The 16,991-nt window shown below is 41.3% G+C and overlaps 1 protein-coding gene across 1 annotated transcript in view; it reads left to right on the plus strand.

The window, feature by feature from the left end:
* The window catches only part of ADD2 (adducin 2), a 93,071-nt gene that overhangs the window by 390 nt on the left and 75,690 nt on the right, over nt 1–16,991 (plus strand). The window contains exon 2 of the mRNA XM_035001351.1: nt 4,850–4,945. The gene's annotated coding sequence lies outside the window, so the exon portion shown is untranslated. The remainder of the gene's footprint in view (nt 1–4,849; nt 4,946–16,991) is intronic.

The following is a 16,991-nucleotide window of genomic DNA, read 5'->3' on the forward strand; positions in this document are numbered from 1 at the left end:
ATCTCTCCTCTGATAACAACCTGCTTTCACTTTGTTATTATGGGATTATGCATTTTTATTCCCTTATGGTCAATTTGATGCAGTCCAAGGAGAGAGAGAGAGAGGAACATAGGGATAGGTGGGATTAGGCCTGCCATCTTGAATTAGAAGCCAGGGACATTAGTTTTCAATCAAGCCATGCATAATAGCAATAAAATAAGCTATTGGCATGCCCTGATTTAAATTTAAACCCTAGTGAAGTTTGTTCTTCTTTGTTATGAAAATGCCTTCAAATATGTACGGTACCTCTCAGTCCCAACATCTTCTGCCATCTAGTATAGTGCAGAAACACTGAATCATTCTTCCATCCCACACTAAGATGAATGATTTTTAGCTTACATACAATTCCAACAGGCTGAGTTGTTTCTCTTAAGCAAGGTGCAAGTGACAAATTAGAAGAGTTTGGCTAATAGTCTGAAAGAGCCCCGGATAAGAGGGTTAAGAGAAGACAGAAACTTCTCCAGGTAACCTGGGCTGCAGTTATTGGCCAGTTGCTATGGAAGGTCATTTGTCAGAGTTGCCAGTACTTGATTTGGATGCAGAAAGTAAGGAACTAACACTGTCCTCAGAGGGAGAGGGGCTGCTGGCTTTTTTTTTTTTTTTAACCTGGATAAAAAGGAGGGATTTGTGGGTGCCAAAGGCTTTGTTCAGAGAGTAAATCTGGAGTTATGTCACATAAGAAATTTCAGTTCCCTCTACGTTTCCATCTAATTTGGAGATAATTGCTCCATTCTTCAGCCGTAGCAATGATCACTGAGACAGAAGACAGTTTGGGGATCCTGCTTTATAGACCTTAACTGTTAAAGTTATAGGCTGTAAAAACTCTTGCCAGCTTTGAAGCCTGTATTTGTTATACTTGATTCTGAACTGAAGATGTGTCAGGTTTAAGGATGTCAAAGATTAAAATCTGCTTTTCAAAATCTATTATATTTATGGATGAAATGATCAAGGTCTATGATTTGTCTCAAAATCTTTTTTTATTGGGGGATGAATGGGGTTGAGGTGAATGGAGATGGATTACAAGCTGATAATTGCTGAGATTGGGTATAATATCTAAACTGGCACTTTTTAGAGTGAAAGGAGGTGCTATTAGTAATTACACTGGAACAAGAGACATGACCCAGACCCTTTCAGGAAAATTGCAGTCTACTCTGAAGCTAGATGATGGGTACTTGGGGTTCATTATATAGTATGCTCTCTAATTTTGCATATTTGCAAATTTTTCCATAATTAAATATGTCTACTGTTTTATACTTTTTGCTGTTTTGTTAAAATTGGAGCCTTTAATCTTAACCATGATGTTAAACATAAGTCAACTTTAAACATAATATGAAAATAGCTAGAGAATATTGTTAAAGGATAAATCTATCAAGTTAATTTACAATAATGGGACAAAAGTCCATAGATTCTGTAATTGGGACACCCAGGAAACAATAATTAATTCAACAGTGTTATAAAGCAGATCTCTAGCTTTAGTTATGCAAAAGGGCCTTGTTTTTATTGCTATGAATTGGGTTCATCAGGATTTTATGGGTGGGTGGTTTCATCCTCAGAAAGGTCAAGTCTGCTGGGAAATGAGCAGAGCCAAGAAAGTGGGGCTTCGATTTGCAGAGCAAGTCCACATGCTGATCTGTAATTATCTTAATGTCTCTCCTATTTGAGGTTCTCCATTACCTTTTACCTGCTGAAACAGTCTTTCAAAGTTAGTCAGAATTTGAGAAAGAAGGTCTCCATTCTTGCTCTATAATTACCATGGTATGTCATCCCACGGTTTAGTGAAGTTTTTGCTTCTGCGCATGTGAGGTGGTATGGCTGACCTACGTGGATGAGGCAGCAAGGGTGGGCTCTGTCTCTGTCTTTCAGGATATCAGTTATTTTGTTTCTGCCAATCAGAGGGCCCAAGTGGTTGTGGATTTGGAGTGAGGTTCTTAGTGCCCTATTCAGAGAGGGGTTGAAATGAATGCCCAGCTGCCAGATGGCACCTTGAAAGGAGCCTGGGAGTACTAGGCAAGGTACTATATCATATGTGGGCTCTTTCAAGGCTAGAGTGCTGCTTCTATAGGATCAGGAATCAGTTCTTTAAAAATGATTTGTTCTTTTTTTTTTTTCTTTTTATTAACATATAATGTATTATTTGTTTCAGGGGTACAGGTCTGTGATTCATCAGTCTTACACAATACACAGCGCTCACCATAGCACATATCCCTCCCCAGTGTCCATCACCCAACCACCCCATTCCTCCTATCCCCTCTCCCCTCCAGCAACCCTCAGTTTGTTTCCTATGATTAAGAGTCTCTTATTGTTTGTCTCCTTCTCTGGTTTCATCTTGTTTCATTTTTCCCTCCCTTCCCCTATGATCCTCTGCCTTGTTTCTCAAATTCTACATATCAGTGAGATCATATGATAATTGTCTTTCTCTGACTGACTTATTTCACTTAGCATAATACCCTCTAGTTCCATCCACATTGTTGCAAATAGCAAGATTTCATTTTTTTGATGGCTGCATAATATTCCATTGTATATATATACCACCTCTTCTTCATCCATTCATCTGTTGATGGACATCTAGGCTCTTTCCATAGTTTGGCTATTGTGGACATTGCTGCTATAAACATTGGGGTGCACGTGCCCCTTTGGATCACTACATTTTTATCTTTGGGGTAAATACCCAGTAGTACAATTGCTGGGTCATAGGGTAGATCTAAAAGTGATTTGTTCTGATGCTATTTGTGTTACTGGTATAATTTACTATTGTGTCCCCTGTATTATGCAAAAGAAGGTTACCTTTTAATTTATTTGCTTGTGCTTTTTAAAGTCAAGCTTATTGAGATATAATATACATAGAGTACAGTTCATCTTTCTTAGGTATATTGTTCTATGAATTTTGACAAATATATATATTCATGTAATCACCACCACAATCAAGATAGAACAAGGTTCCCTTGTGTCCCTTTGTAGTGAATCTCCCCCATCCACCCACAGCCCCTGACAACCACCCATCTGGTTTTGCCTTTTCCAGAATGTCCTATAAATGGGATCATTCAGTGTAGTCTTTTTTTCCAACTTCTTTCACTTTGTATAATGTTTTTGAGATTAATCCTCATTACTACAAATATCAGTAGTTCATTTCTTTTGATTGCTGAGTAATATTTACTTGGATGACTATAGTTTGTTTAGCTATCCACCCATTAGACATTCAGGTTGTTCCCAGTTTCTGATGATTATAAAGCCACTGTACCTATTGACATACAAATTTTTGTGTATTTTAGTTCTCTTGGGTAAATAAATACCTAGGAGTGGGGTTGCATTGTGGTATTGTAAGTGTATTCTTAACTTTACAAGAAACTGCCAAACTGTTTCCAAAATGACCGTACCCCATTTTGCATCCCCACCAGCAATGTATTAGAGTTCTAGTTGCTCTAAACTTGGTATTGCTAGTTGTTAGAGTGAAAGGAGGTGCTATTTCTCTTTTTTGGTTGTTTCTTTTAAATGTCTGCAAGTTTCTGCCATTCTGAGGCAAACAGGAAGTGGTATTTCCTCAGTTTCAAAGAGGGAGCAGAAGCATAATGGGGGTATGGGGAGCACTATAGGGGGATGTAGGGAGAGTTGCCTAAGAGGAAGGTAATATGCGAAGGGTGAAGGGGGTAAAGTCAGGAGCTGGGGTATCTCATCCTTCCCTCCTGCTCAGGCTGCTTCTGGAGCTCTTCTTTGGAGGATGTTGTGGTTTGTATTATGAGGAGCTACTCCCTTAGGAAGTAAGGGAGGGATGGAAGAAGACAGCTATAATATTGATCCCATTTTTTTTTTTTAATGTGCTTACTCCAAGTTCTGGTCTTTATATCCTTAGTTCAGTAAATATCTCTTTAAAATAGATGTTTGGCCCAGATAACCCCTTCTGTTAATTTTGGGCAGAAGGGAAAGGAGAGTTACATAAAAAATATTCAAGAAAATGCATATTTAAATTTGATTGATGTAGGGACTCAAAGAGATATTTGAATACTCATGTTCATAGCAGCATTATTCACAATAGCTAAAACATAGAAGCAACTCAGGTGTCCATTGATGGATGAAGGATAAGGAAAATGTGGTATATACATACAGTGGAATAATATTCAGGTTTAACAAAGAAGAAAATTCCAGGGTGCTTAGGTGGTCCAGTCAGTTAAGCGTCTGCCTTCGGGCTCAGGTCATCATCTCAGGGTCCTGGGATCGAGCCCCACATCGGGCTCCCTGCTCAGTGGAGAGTCTGCTTCTCCCTCTCCCTCTGGCCCTCCCTGCTGCTTGTGTTCTCTCTCTCTCTCTCTCTCAAATAAATGAATAAAATCTTTAAAAAAAAAAAAGGAAGAAAATTCTGACATACAGTACAACATGGATGAAACTTGAGGACATACACTAAGTGAAATAAGTCAGTCACAGAAAGACAAATACTGTATGATTTTATTTATACGAGGTGCTTAGAGTCATCAAAATCATAGCGACAGAAAGTAGCATGGTGGTGGCCAGGGTTTGGGGTGGGGAAAATTGTTTAATGGTTTAGTGTTTAATGGATATAGTGTTCCAGTTTTACAAGATGTAAAGAGTTCTGGAGATGGATGCAAGTGATGGTTGCACAACATTGTGAATGGTACACTTAAAACTGGTTAAGATGATACACTTTATGTTATGTGCATTTTACAGCAAATAAAGTTCAATGTGATTGAGGTATGCTAGCAACAATGAATTATTTATCACAGTGGTAGGTAAGTTTGTTATGGTTTGACTTGAATATCAGTCTCTCAGTAAGTGTTTACTGAACACCCTCTATGTGTAGCTACTCTTCCAGGTGCTGAGCATGCCTTGGTGAACCAGGAGATCACACTCTAGTGAGGAGAAGAGGAGGATGTGGGGATTGGAGGAGAGTGAGAAGGTGGGTAATGATCCTCTTGAAGAGTCTACACCAAGGAAGGTTGTTTGGTAATGTTTAGAAATCATTTGAAAGGTGTAGAGAGAATTTTGAAATAAGCCCAATTTGCACACCTGCGTGCAAGGGTTAACTACTCAGATGTACACTGGGAGCAAGGTCTTGTAGTGTTTGACCAAAGGTGGGGCTCTTTGAGGTGAGAACAGTGAGGGAGAGAGGAACAGAGGAGTTAGAGGTACTTTGCAAGGGGATTACTACCCAGCTGGGCTAGTTAATATAACCTAGATAAGGAAGGATGTGAAGAGTGGACTTTGGGGGTAGATAGTGAAAAAATAAGTAGAAGGTCTCGGAGACATTGGAGAATCACAGTAGGTAGGCTGGAAGGGGATTGTCAAGGAGGAGGATGTGAAATCCAGACGTTGGAGGTGGTAATCTTATTGGTGATGACAAGGGCTAGGGTATATGACTATGGGAGTTGGGTGGCTGAGGCTGGGGTGGAAAGAGAGATGATTGGCATGGGAGGTCAAGAAAATGTGAGGCTGGGTGTTGGGTGGATCACCGCATGGGTGTGAATGTTGAAGTCATCAGGAATGAGAAAGGAGGGGAAGATGGTAAAGTCATCAGTGAGTGAGGGGAATGACCAGGAGAGTGGTGGGGGATAGCCACAAGGGGGCTGATGGCAAGCCTATCTAGTTGGGAGCTGTGGACTCCCAGGGCAATGGGGTTTTTGAAGCAATGGCAGTAGATGTAAGTGGCTGTAAGGCACACAGAAACTATCTACATGGTACCAAGGCCCCGAGGATATGGGATGTGTGCTGTGAGAGAACAGTGAGCTCAGGGGAGAGTGAGGCTTTAGATTTTTTATTTTTGGATCACAGAAATGGGCTTTATGTAGCAGATTTAGGGAATCCTGCAAAGAGTTATAGGATTGTTCATGAGAGTGGCTTCCAAGCAGAAAGGAGCGTAACCAAAGAGACGTTACTGACTTTGGGCTGTTCAAAACTCAATTAAAGGCAATTAGCAGTATCTGGTGTTGTTTACGAAAGTACTAGTCTCATGAGAGATCTCCTAGCAGTTCTTGTGCGTTGTGAGAAGAGAAGGAAAACTTCCTCTCTTGAGGCATCTTGTGACTTCATGTCATTAATTCATGCATTACCTCCAGCCATAAATCTCACGGAGAGGACAGAAGGTTTCTGTCCTTCCATATCACCATCTTGCTGTGGCTCTGAGATGACTCTCTTGTCTAGCCTTGCTCTGCTGATGGTGACCTTTAACAAAATAAACTGCGACAGGAAAAATAAGGATTGACGGAGAAGTTGCACTTTCTCAAAATTCATGTTCATGCATTAGAACAGGACATTTTTGGAGGAATGAAGCATGTTACAGGGAAGGGTGAGGTTTCTTAAATGCCTGGCCAAAAATCTCAGAAAAACACTCTGCACTATGTGGCAATCCTGAGGCATTTACTTTCCCACTCTCCAAAATAAGTATTTTTTTTTAAATTTCCTTTCCTTCCACTCCCACCCACCTTGCTGGGTGCCTCCAATTTCATTGAGAGACAGAAACAATGAGCAGAGTGGCCCTTTTGTTAGGAGCCATCCTTTCTCTGGGATCTCTCACCTTCTCAAAACCACCACTCCAGCAATTGGTCATTCTCTTTTCTGCATCGTCGGCTTCTCTCTTTCTCTCTCCCACTCTCTCTGTCTCTCTACTGCAACATTTCCATTGGCATTCAGGCATGCTCTAGTATCTCCTACCTAAGCATCTCAGCTACTACCCCATTCCTCTCTTTATGTTCTCAGCAAAACTCCTTGCAAGAATTGCCTTGCTCACTGTCTTACTTTCTCTTCCCCATTGTCTATATGTGGGCTTCTGTCCTCTCTATGCTACTGAGACTGCTCTTGTCAAGGTCATTAATGACCTTCTTGTTGCTAAATCTAATGGACTCTTGGGGAGCCTGGGTGGCTCAGTCGTTAAGCGTCTGCCTTCGGCTCAGGTCATGATCCCAGGGTCCTGGGATCGAGCCCCGCATTGGGCTCCCTGCTCGGAGGGAAGCCTGCTTCTCCCTCTCCCACTCCCCCTGCTTGTGTTCCCTCTCTCACTGTGTCTCTCTCTGTCAAATAAATAAATAAAATATTTAAAAAAATAATAAATCTAATGGACTCTTCTCTGTTCTTATCCTACTGACCCATCAGCAGCTTTCAACACAGTGGACCTCTTCTTAAAACATTCTATTATCTGGCCTTCTGGGACCCTTCACTCTCCTGGTTTTCCCTTGCCTCACTGGCTGTTCCTCTTCTTCCTCTGTGAGATTCTATTCACCTCTACCAGACCTCTGAATGTGGGAGAGTCCCATGGCTCTACCCTGGGCCACCTAATCTCCCTTATACGCTGCCCCCAGGGGAGCTCATCCAGGCCTTCGCTTTAGACTCTCTTTATATGTTGATGTGTCTAGTCTCTTTTTTCCCAGAACTCTAGCTTAGTGCTACTCAAACTTTATTGTGCATATGGATCACCTGGGGATCTTGGTAAAATGCACATTCTGATTCCATTGCTCAGAGGTGGGGCCTAAGATTCTGCATTTCCAGCAAGCTCCTAGGTGATGCTGAGGCTACTAGTCTTGGGATCTTACTTTGAGTAGTGTTGAGCAGTGAGGCTGCAGACTTGTATTCCCAAGTGCCATTCCCAATGCCTCCATTGGGAATGTCTCCTTGACATTTTTACATGCATGTCTTACAGATAACTCAGACCAAGCCTAACATGACCCTAGTAGAGTCTTGATTTCTTTCCTCAAACCGCTTTTCTCTGTGTTACATCATCCTCCCAGTTGCTCATACCAAAAAATCTTGGAATTGTCCTTGGTTTTCTCTCTTTTCTTCACTTTCCCATCCAATCTATCAGCCACTTCTATTGGCTTGATCCTCTAAAACATATCCCAAATATTTCACTTGGCTCCATCATAACTTTTGCTGACTTTTATTGAGCACTTTCTACATATCAGGCTGTGTTAATGATTTGCTATAGACAGAATGTTTATCTCTCCCCAGAATTCATATATTGAAACCTAATCCCTAATTCGATGGTATTTGGAGGTGGGGGACTTTGGAGATGATTAGGTCATGAGGGCTCTGTAATAATGAGATTAATGACCTTATAAAAGAGACCTCAGAGAGCTCCCTTGTCTCTTCTGCTATGTAAGGACAGTGAGAAAACAGCTATGAACTGGAAAGCACACCCTCACCAGACACCAAATCTACTGGTGCCTTGATCATGGACTTCCCAGCCTCCAGAACAGAGCGAAATAGATTTCTGTTATTTATTAACTACCCAGTCTATAATATTTTGTTATGGCAGCTTGAACTAAGACAATACTGTACATTTGTATTTACATATATTAAAAAGCTAATGATCACAACAACCCTATAAGGAGGATGGTATTATTAATATCATTATTTAGATGAGGAAAACTTGTTTCTAGGTAATGCTGTATAAATGAACAGTTTATGATTTTAAAAACCCAATTCATTCTTGGTTTATTGTCTCCTTTGTTGTACATAGGAGTCAACAGGGCTATTGATATACTTAGAGAATTAGGGAGGCACTATCTTAAGTTTCTGTGTCCTTGCTAAGTACAAATTACACAGCAAATATCCATAGGCAAATGTCCAAAGGGTGTGTGTGTTACAGAATTTATAGTCTCTTTGGGTTTCTCAAATCATTTTTGGCAAGGGCTATACACACTTAAAATGTTAAAAATATTTATGTCTGATAATTATAATATTGTGATGCAACCTTACAAAGACATTGTGTCTTGTAGTGTCCTTGTGCAAAGCAGGGATTCTTTTATTTTCACTCCTGCATTTCCCGTAACCTATGAGATACATTGAGAACACAACCTTCAAGCTCCAAGATGGATTCCTTTGCTAAGCTTCATTTATGTTGACTGGTTTCAAGAGTATGGTGCTCTGTGTTGGTTATCACACTTACAACCTCTGATGGGAAGTGGCTGGGGTTCAGGAAAAAGCAACCTACATGATCTAGTAGAGAGAAAGTAGTTCATATGAAGAAAAATCTCAAGGATTTGGGGTTGTTTAGATTGGAGAACAGGTGGAGCGACTACTTTGTTATACTGTTCCTTTTAAAGGAAATATTTAGTAAACTTGTTGGTAAAATAAAGACTTAAAGATATATCTTTTTTAAAGATTTATTTCTTTTATGTGGGGGAGAGGGAGTGGGGAGATGGGCAGAGGGAGAGAATCTTCAAGCAGACTCCCTGCTGAGTATGGAGCCCGACACGGGGCTCTATCCCACCACCCTAAGTTCATGACCTGAGTCAAAACCAAGAGTCGGATGCTTAACTGACTGAACCACCCAGGCGCCCCATAAAGACATCTTTTGTAATGTGAGTCATTTACCTGGCTTTATAAGTGTGAGTTTCTCTGAAGGGTGGGAGAGGGAGGCACACATTCATCATTATCCTAGTGTTTTCTATTATACCTTTCTCTAAAGAACCATTCCTCTCTTGGGCGCCTGGGTGGCTCAGTTGGTTAAGCGACTGCCTTCGGCTCAGGTCATGATCCTGGAGTCCCTGGATCGAGTCCCGCATCGGGCTCCCTGCTCGGCAGGGAGCCTGCTTCTGCCTCTGACCCTCCCCCCTTCTCATGTGCTCTCTCTCTCTCATTCTCTCTGTCTCAAATAAATAAATAAAAATCTTATTTAAAAAAAAAAAAAAAAAAAAAGAACCATTCCTCTCTTTTAGAATTTCCAGTATGCCAAGGCAGACAGTACACCAAACATAACACTGCAGTCCTTTCTCTAGTTCAGTTCAAATATCCTTGGAAGTAAGATTCTTGCATATAAATGAAAGCTCAAAAGGAGCCCCCACCATTAACAAGGGCCTGCCATTCTTTATGTTTCTGGAGAACATGTGTCAGATGTCCTATATATGAAACGTTCACTAGAATTCCAGCATGTCAAAGCAGAAGGGACCATGCAGACCTTCCAGTCCACCCCTGGAGTTATAGAGAGCAGACAGACGAAGCCAAGAGAAGACAAGACACTGACCCTTCAAGACGAGGCCATAATTACTGGCAAATCCAGGGTTCCTGAAAAGCTGTCCTTCAGGACATTTCTTTCTAAATGTCAATTTCTCCCTTTTTTAATGTCAGAGTTTTCAAGATGCTATTTGGTTTCAAGGAAAAGAGACAGGAAGAATATAAGTTCCTTGCAAGAATCTAAATATGGTAGAGGAGACGGAGCTGAGCCAGGCCTCCATCCATGATGATCCTTAATCCTTATCATGGACATAGAGAAAAATTTACTGTGATTTAAACGTTATTACAATGTCACAAAGTATATTAGTTTCCTAGGGCTGGCTTAACAAAATACTATAAACTGGAAGGCTCACACAGCAGATTTATATGTTCATAGTTCTGGAGGGTAGACTTCTGGAATCAAGGTATTGGCAGGGTCATGTTCCCTCTGGAAGCTGTCAGGGAAGAATCCTTCTGTGCCTGTTCCTGCCTTCTGGTGATCACCAGCAATCCTCCGGGTATCCTTGGCTTGCAGCCACATCACTCCAATCACTGCCTCCATCATCACATAGACTTCTCCTCTGTGCTTGTGGGTCCTCTGTGTCTCCTTATATCCAAATCACCCTCTCCTTATAAGGACCCCCATCAGTGGATTTAGCACCCTTCCTAATCCACTATGACTTCTTAATTTTCTACAAACACCCTATTTCTAAATAAGGTCACATTCACAGGTTCCAGTTAGACATGAATTTTGGGGAGATACCGTTCAATCCAGTATGCAAAGCTATAATGATTTTATGTTTTAACTTTTGCTGAGAATTTATATTTGTATGCTCTAGAAGGCATGTTTTTTCTTAGTCCAGAGAGAGAGAGAAAATGCACCTGAAGCATTGCTTTCCAAAGTGTATCTGTTAGAACACTATTCTCAAGAAATGTAACATGAAATAAAAGTTTCAATTGTCAAGAAACTTCGGGAGACACTGTATTCTGCCCACCTCTTAAAGCATCATGAAGTATCTAGGATATAAAAGTTTGAGAAAGGTCCTGTAACAAGGACCTGCGTATACCCTCCCAGTTCCAAAGTTTATTGGACAGGGAGCACTTTTGTCTGTGTCTCTGTATTGGTTAAGGGTTGCCTCCACCTCATGAAAAAGAAACCCATCCACAGTAGCTTAGTCCAATAGGGATTTATTACCCTCATCTAGAAAGCTCAGAGGTCAGAGTCTGGGATTGACACAGTGGTTCGTTATGGTACCAATATATCAGGCTCCTTCTATCTCTCTGCTGTGCCATGCTCAGCACGTGGTATTCTTTCCCTTGAAAGTTTTCAAACCAGGCACTCCATTTCTAATCTCCCAACTACCTTCTAGTCAGAGAGGAGGAGGAAGTGGTGAGGGAGAAGAGGGAGCATTTCTATCAAGAAACCCGACTTTCCCAGAAATTCCCAGCAGATTTCTGCTTGCACATTATTGACTAGGATTGTATTATATAGTTGTTTCCAGCTTCAGGGAAGGCTGAGAAGTGTAGGGTTTTTTGTTGGGTACATTGTACTTTGGACAAAATTGAGGTTCCGTTAGGAGGGAAGAAAGGGAGGTGATATTGCCTCGGCAGCTGGCTGTGACGGCCACATACATGATTTCCCATGACATTAGTGACCAAGAGATCACCCTTGTTAAAGATGTGTCCACATTGTCCTTCATAAGAGAATGTTTCCTACAGAGTGCTAGGTGTTTCGCACCAGCCTTCAAGTTTAATCCTACCAAACATTTTAGTTCAGTTCAACTCAAGAAGTTTGAAGTGCCCGCACTTATATGGCTCCATGCTACCCTAAGTGCCTTTTAAATTATTTAATGGCTTGATGTGTTCTTGCACTCCTAAGCGAATTTCATTTTCTTTAATGTGCTCTAATGGAAATTGGAGCTTCCCTCTCTATGACCCCAAATCCCTTAAATATATAGCTGCCGTGTTTAAAGTAATACATTTGGAATGCATTGTAGAAGCATCCCCATTTCTTCTGTCCAACACTTAAAGCAGTGAAAAGACAAACTTCCACTTTCTCAGACACAACAGATGCTGCCTTGTGACTTAGGAGACTTTGTCAGTGCCAGGGATCTCAGTGATCACTGTGTGGTCACTTATTCTAATCACCAGGGGCTCCAAAGCGCATGCCTCCATTCCCAGGTAGGACCTGCAATGTGAAGCCTATTGCAGGAGGAGCCAAATGGGTCTCCTTCTCTTTTTGGTTCTCCCCCTTTTACTTTGTGTGGTCAGGGAGAGCACACAGGCCGGGAGAAAGAAGGCTAGTTAGTGTAGCATAATATAGCTTAGCCTGAAGAATACAGCGGACCATAATGTCGAAGAGAAAGATACAGAGACATACAACAGATTCTAAAAAAGGTTTCCTTTTGATCTCTGTTTGAATATATGGTGTTTCTAATCTTACCTCTGGAGATAGGTGAGGAGGAGGAAAGGACCCACAGGGTAATGCAATCAGGTCATCAAACCTGAGAACAGGCATATGCTTTGCAAGTGAGGGCCTAGTGGCCTGGGGAAAACAATCATGGAGATTGGGCCATTCTCCATTCTCTGCGACATATACAAGCTCTTTCTTTCATTCTGGGTGCAGGTAGCCAAACTGGGATATCAAAACACCTGTTTTTCCTTTCAGCAAAAACACATCAAGATTTCTTAAAAACCATTAAAACTCTATGCCATTATACATTTCAAAAAAAAAAAACACAGGTTATACTGGCCTCATATCCAAAGGCAGCAGCTAAAGGAACAAATGCCCTTCTACTATTTTGGTAGATGGCATACTATTCAGAAAAAAAAATTCAATTTGTAATCCCCCTGAGTGCAAAAGAAATGATTTGTTTATCACAGAATAATGTCTCAGAAAGGTCACTCTGAAAATTTTAAGTGGTTCCCAAGCTACTGACCCATAGATACTATCTTCAGAATACAAAATGTGTATAGAAGGTATAAGGAGGAGGGTAATGTAGCAAAAACCAGGATGAGTTTCTCTTGCCTGAGTGACTGTGTTGGGGCATAGTGGATGAGCACGTGCCCTGCGGCTCTGGATTGTATCTCAAGACTTGGCTTCCTTGTTTGAATCCATTGTTGGACTCTTAGTTCTGGAGTGCAGGAACCATTTGCTAAACCTTTTTTTTTTTTCTTTTTGTAGTTTTCTGGTTTTATTAACATAAATATGATGTGCACATAGCTATCTATTCACTTTCTTCACTGTGCAACCTGGCATTGGGATTGGCAACTCTGATGGCCAGCTGGGCTGCTCTTTCCACAGTAGCTTTGTGGTTCTTGGAGGAGACATTGTCAGCAGTCTCTGCACAGTGAGATTTGTTGCACATTATCAGCACTTCAAGCTCCTTGACATTGTGGACTAGGAACTTCCAGAAGCCCCTGGGCAGCCTGTGCTTTGTTTTCTTGTTGCTCCCATAACCAATGTTGGGCATCAAGATCTGGCTCTTGAATCTTTTGTACACCCTATTTTCATGCCTCTGGATTTCTGCCAGTTGAGCTTAATTTTGACATATTGGTCTGACTGGTGCCAGATGAACTTCTTGGTCCTCTTTTTAACAATCTTGGGCTCCAGCAGAGTCTGAGGGTGACTGTGATGCCGAGTAGGGGATGGCTGCCACCTCTGCAGGCAGAGCCTACTTGCTAAACATTTGCTGTCTCCCAGCACTTAGCCCAAAAACTGTGAGATGAGTAAGGACACAGGAAAGAAAGGATGCCCCGGTAAATCCATCCAAAAACATTTGTCTCAGCAAAAACTTTTGGCTCAGATGCTAATCTAGTAGCTACAGGCTGTACTTAGTAGTGGGAAGCCAAGCCCCTAAGGGGACAGTTGCTGTCTTAGAGATGAGTGTGGATGAGACCTGGAACTCTGGGCTTGCAGGGAAATCTTAAGGCCAGGGAGCTTGGTGAGTATCCTAGGATGACATAGCTAGTAAACTACCAAATAAAGACCTTGACCCCAAGTATTTGGACTCCCAGGTCAGTGATTTCCCACCTCACCCCAGGCTGCAGGGTGGAAGAGTGGGATTGCCTGAATTAGAAACCTGATTGTCTTCACTTACTAGCTGTGTGACTAAGGACACTTCTTTTCACCTCTGTTGCTCAGTTTACTCATCTTGATGGGACCTACTTCATTAGGGTCATTGTGAGGATGAAAGGAATGATTGCATGGGGTTAGTGCCTGGCCCTGTGAACTGTTCCCTAGTGTTAGCATCTGCCAGCTCGCCAGCTCTACTATTATCAGTGCTTTTCATATTTGCATCTTCTTTAAGGCCCCACAATAAGAAGAAAGCTGCGTTGTATGCTGGGTACTGAAATTGAAGAGAACCACCAGAGAGACTTACCATGATAAATAATTCCACTACCCGCTGACAAGTGCTGTAAGGCCTCAGAGGAGAGGCCAGTTAATTCTGCTCAAGAGATCAGAGAAAACATCACAGAAGGGCTGACATTTGAGCTGGGCCTTACAAAGCAAGTTGGAATACTCCCGCTTGATTGGATTCCTTCTTGAAAGATCCTTTAAAGCATAAAACCTCTATTTATTGGGTGCTATTTTATAAGTGATCATTGGCAGTTGCAGGCTCCTAGCTCATTATTATTTGAGTTCTGTCAAGGGGATATTTATTACTTACAACTTTTCCCCACCATTTGCATAACCTGTAGATTAAAAAATTGATTTGCTTCGCAACGAATTTAGATCAAACTAGTCCTTGTTTTGGCAATAATTGACATGGAGAGAGATTTATGCAATATATACAGTTAATTTGTTTCTCTATTGGCTACAGATGCTGGACTCAATTTATCTCCTCTCTGCAGGGTTTTTTGTTGTCCTTGAATATCCATCTCACATATGTCCCTGAGTGTGTGCAACTGATTAATCATAAAAATGATGACATTCCTTGGAGTAATTGGACATTATATAAAAAGCATCTGCTGTGCTTTCTCAAGAGAGAGGGGCAGGCAATCTCCCAGTCAGCAGAGACAGCTGCTCTTCCTGGGGGGATGTGTTCTGAGGCCATAGTCTGGCAGTGGATGGGGACCTGGCCCTCAGCACGTGGCATTTCCCTGCTTTGTGCTGGGATGTTAGAAATGCCGTGCTACTTTCAGGAATGTGGCCTGTGCCTCAGGAGGAGACCAGCCCCCATTACATCTAAGCACCTTTTCCATATTCTGCAGACCTTCTCCCCACAGGATATATTTGCTCAGTCTCTGGTTCTGTCCTTTGTGGCACTGTCTGGAAAAGGGGTGTGGGAATAAGAAGCAAAACAAAGCAAAACAAAACCCAAACCTATAGCAAGGGGAGGGGAGGGGCACTTTAATAGTTCCCCTTGAAATCCTTAGGTTCAGTTCCGTGAACTGGATCCAAAACTTAAAAGAAAAAGACCAGAGGGCACATCCAGGTCACCACCGAGTCCTGTTTGATTTTTTTTTTTTTTTTGTCTCCTAAACATTCCCAAATCCATGCACTTTTCACCATCTCCCCTTGGCCTGAGTCCAAGCCTCATCATCCCCATCACCCCATCTGGACATCTGCAGTGACCTCTAACTGGTCTCCCCATTCCCACTTGTGCCCCACTCCTGGGCTCTGTTGTTCACACTGTTCTTCTTGCTTCATTGTTTACTCTTATTCTTCCTTATAATATCAGCTCAAATGTCGTTTCCTCTGGCAAGCTGTCTCGAATCTGCTTTACTAGGTGAGCTAAATCTCCAACTATAGGTATTCCTGTCATGGTTGTGTCTCTCCTAAAAAGAAGTAAGCACAGGTACACATACAATTGTTTCTGTGTTACTGGTCAGTACCTCTTTCTTGCAACAAACTGTAATTTCCATATTTGCTAGGATATTGCCTGGTTTTTTGCTCACCAGCCTACCTTCTGCATAGCATATGCTGAATGCTTTTTTCCTCAGTTGAATCACTGACAATATCTAACAACAGTGTTCATTTCTTTTCTCCAAGTGTTCAGTTTGGATGGAGTAGATTGAACAGGCCACTCAGCCAATTTAAATCTTTAGTGTTTGGTAGAAAATTCTTCTCAGTGTGGTTTTAATACTACAAAATGTCCAACAATGCTATTGAATTTTTCTTTAGCTATTCCATCAGATATTTACTCAGAGTTTTAAAATAGTCAAATACATGTTGTTTGGAATGTTAAGTCCAAATGCTTTCATTTTTCAATGCTGAATGATGTGTAAGCAGATAATATTGTGACCCTAAATTGCCAAATTAAGTTCATTTCATTTATTAAAAATATCAACAAGATATGCAAGCTAGGCTTTTCTTGTTATGTTTCAGAGGTATCTAGTAAGTTTCTTGTCAAAAAAATAAACTCAGAATAATTTCTTGCTTCATTTAAAATATTTATACCAGCACCTTGCCTTGGAACAGGCAGTAAACTTTGTGATGAAAAGCTAATATTCTGGAATTCAATCTCCAAAATATTACAAGGAATTCTGAGATGAGAGTGTTTAAAGACAATGTCTTAATTTGCTGAGTACATTAAAACCTTGATTTGGAAGGTAGTGCCTCCTTCTTAATAGCTTGTGCTGTCTTTAATGGCTTTAAATAAGCTACAACCACGCTTTTGGAAGGTCTCTACTTCTGGGTTTTTAAAACTAGGTTTATTTAAGGGGTGCCTGGGTAGTGCAGTCGGTTATGTGTCAGACTCTTGGTTTTGGCTCAGGTCGTGATCTCAGGGTCGAGAGATCGAACCCTGTGTGGGGCTCTGCGCTGAGCGCAGAGTCTGCTTGAGATACTCTCTTCCTCTCCCTCTGCCCCTCCCACTCATTCTCTCTCTGGCGTTCTCTCTCTCCAATAAATAATTAAATCTTAAAATAAAACCAGGTTTTATTTTTATCTTATTTTTTAAATTTAAATTCAATTAATTAACATACAGTATATTATTAGTTTCAGAGGTAGAGTTCAGTGATTCATCCGTTACATATAACACCTAGTGCTCATTGTATCACATGTCCTCCTTAAT

The sequence above is a fragment of the Mirounga leonina genome, unplaced genomic scaffold (assembly GCF_011800145.1).
Source record: "Mirounga leonina isolate KUSES-001 unplaced genomic scaffold, KU_Mleo_1.0 Mir_125, whole genome shotgun sequence".
In the NCBI taxonomy this organism is placed as follows: domain Eukaryota; kingdom Metazoa; phylum Chordata; class Mammalia; order Carnivora; family Phocidae; genus Mirounga; species Mirounga leonina.